Here is a 2692-nt window from a genome sequence, read left to right as displayed (position 1 = left end):
TGTTGCATTCATGTCCCAAAATATCATACTTTAATCCATAAACATGCACAAATATTTTTGTAAAAAGGCTTCTTACCCTGTGTGTTAAGACACTTGTTAGAGGAGATGGAAATGTCAACTACCTTGATTTAATCATTAAACAGTGTATACTTGTATTAAGTTGTCATAGCTCTTCCCCATAAATTTGAACTAAAGGAAATTCTCCTTACCAGCTCTATTTTTAAAGTGTATATTGCTAGTAAAAGCTAGGCATGGTTTCAGGTTTTGTTACAACAGGAGACAAGATGTGTAGTTTAAAAGTAGCACTTCATGCATGGCAGCCAGCAGGAGGCTGATGAAGGAGCTTGAAGAGATCCGCAAATGTGTGATGAAATCTTTTCTAACACCCAGGTTGATGAAGCTAATTTATTGACTTGGCAAGGGTTTATTGTTCCTGACAGCCCTCCATACGATACCTTCAGAATTGAAATCAACTTTCCAGCAGAGCATCCATCCATTCAAACCACCCAACATCACATTTAAAGCAAAGATCTACCACCCTGACATCGATGAGAATGGGCACGTCTGTCTGCCAGTCATTAGTGCTGAAAACTGGAACCTAGCGACCAAGACTGACCAAGTAACTCAGTCCCTCATAACACTGGTGAACAAGCCGCAGCCTGAGCATCCACTCCCGGTTGACCCAGCTGAAGAATACTCTAAGGAACATAAAATATTCTGTAAGAATACTTCAGATATAGATAGATAGATAGATAGATAGATAGATAGATAGATAGATAGATATTAAACTGACTTGTGGAACAAAATCTACCATGCGTAATTCTAACAAGTTTGAGCAGAGACCTGGAGCAGTACCCCACAAAACACTGATCTGGAAAATCAGCATGTGCCACCAAATGGCATCCGCTAAAGGCAGTTATGAACTTTCTATAGTTTTCTTAATCAAAAGTGGTCTAGCTATACATGGACTGACCCTGGACTCTGACCTCATAGGTAGCAATGAATATCCTAGTAAGAGCACCAGTGGAAGGGGAAGCCCTGGGTCCTGCTAAGACTGAACCCCCAGTGAACAAGATTGTTGGGGGAGGGTGGCAATGTGGGGAGGATGGGGAGGGGAACACCCATGAGGAAGGGGAGGGGGGAGGGGGATGTTTGCCCGGAAACCGGGAAAGGGAATAACACTCGAAATGTAAATAAGAAATACTCAAATTAATAAAAAAAAAAAAAAGTGGTCTAGGTAACCCGTAAAGAAGGATTTAAAAATTCAGATGCCCTAAAAAAAAAAAGAAAAAAGAAAAAATAGTACCTCCTACTGAAATTTCCACCGTTTTGTGCATTAATTTCAAAGATTCTACAAGGAAACAGGCACAGTTGACCACAGAGGGAACTAAAGATCAAGGTTCCAAAGTGGGACCTGACGAGACAAGACTGTGGAAAAGTTAAATGTATGATTTAAATAAATATAAGCTGAGGTGATTTGCATAACAATTGGTGTCCATTTTGGCATTGGCCAGTATTTATGGAAAGGGGGATTGTGGTGGTTTGTGTCTGTGTTTATGTGAAGCCTGGCTAGCTGTGCAGAGGAGTGAAAAACTGGACTGCATCAGAAGTGGTCTTCTGAGCCGGCTTTCTGGATTTCCTTTGAACTCTTTCTCAACATTATGCTATGCAGCAGCTCGCCTTTGTTGGTAGAAGGGAAAGGAAAAACACAGGAGACTGGGCTTTAGTTTCTAAATTAAAGCTCTGCTAGGCTGATTGCTCAAGTGGCTTTTCAAAGGCAAAACAAGTGGGGACATTAAAATTCCTGTTTCTATTGGACTACGAAATGAGCCCACCACCATCGCCACCTGTTTCTTTTTTTCTTTTCTCTTTGTTTTTTTTTCATTCTCAATACTAAATAGAGCCGGTTTCAATGTATCTTACAGACACCTTAAACAGTCTCAGGGTTTTTTGTTTTGTTTTTGTTTTCATTTTGTTTTGTTTTTCTCCCCAGTTTGATTGGCATTTAGAGACGATAACGTAAAGTGAAATGCAAACATCCAGACAGGGAATACGACGAGGGGTCTTTTGTCATTACATTTCTAAACCTGAGGTCCTGAGTCCTCAACCTTCCACATTTTTCTTGACAGTGAACCCAAGGTTCAGAAGTTAAACCCGCTGAAGTCCCGCCCTTTTTATACTACCCTGTGCTGCCCCTACCGTTAGATGGAGAAACTGCAGGTAAAGGTTAGAGGCGAGAAGGTGATCACGGGAGGGTAAGGTTTAACGACCTGAGTCCAGATGCTTAAAGTTTTAACTGAAAAAAACGCACTCTTGTTCTAGAAAGAGCTGCCGCTAAGTACCTATCAAGCTCAAGAACATAGCTCGATCTCCCCTCCCCCATCTCCTTCCACGGAATGGAAAGGATTGTCGCCCTGAAACATTTCCTGAGCCAGCTCTTTTACAACACACTTTCTCTTTTGGGTCTAGGAGTTCTTTCTTCCCTACCCTTTCTCTCGACGTGAGGCCAGGTCATTTTGGCACCTCAGATAGACAGGAACGATAACACCCTTATGCTCGCACACGTCCAGAGGACCACCCCTGTCACCTCCTTCATAGTTACACACAGTAGGAAACCCTGGAGGATAGTTGGAGGGACGTTCTTTTGAGGGCGCTGACGAACAGCTATAGAAAACGAGGAGGAAATAGAGGG

The 2692-nt window shown here is 42.2% G+C and overlaps 1 pseudogene; it reads left to right on the top strand.

Annotated features, from left to right (window-relative positions):
- The first annotated feature begins 313 nt into the window (after positions 1 to 313).
- On the top strand, positions 314 to 748 carry LOC134484167 (ubiquitin-conjugating enzyme E2 L3-like; annotated as a pseudogene).
- Positions 749 to 2692: the final 1944 nt, after the last annotated feature.

Source organism: Rattus norvegicus, chromosome 1, assembly GCF_021556685.1.
Source record: "Rattus norvegicus strain SHRSP/BbbUtx chromosome 1, alternate assembly SHRSP_T2T, whole genome shotgun sequence".
NCBI classification, from domain to species: Eukaryota; Metazoa; Chordata; class Mammalia; order Rodentia; family Muridae; genus Rattus; species Rattus norvegicus.
The sequence above is the reverse complement of the archived record's forward strand: the minus strand, read 5'-3'. Positions and strand labels throughout refer to the sequence as shown.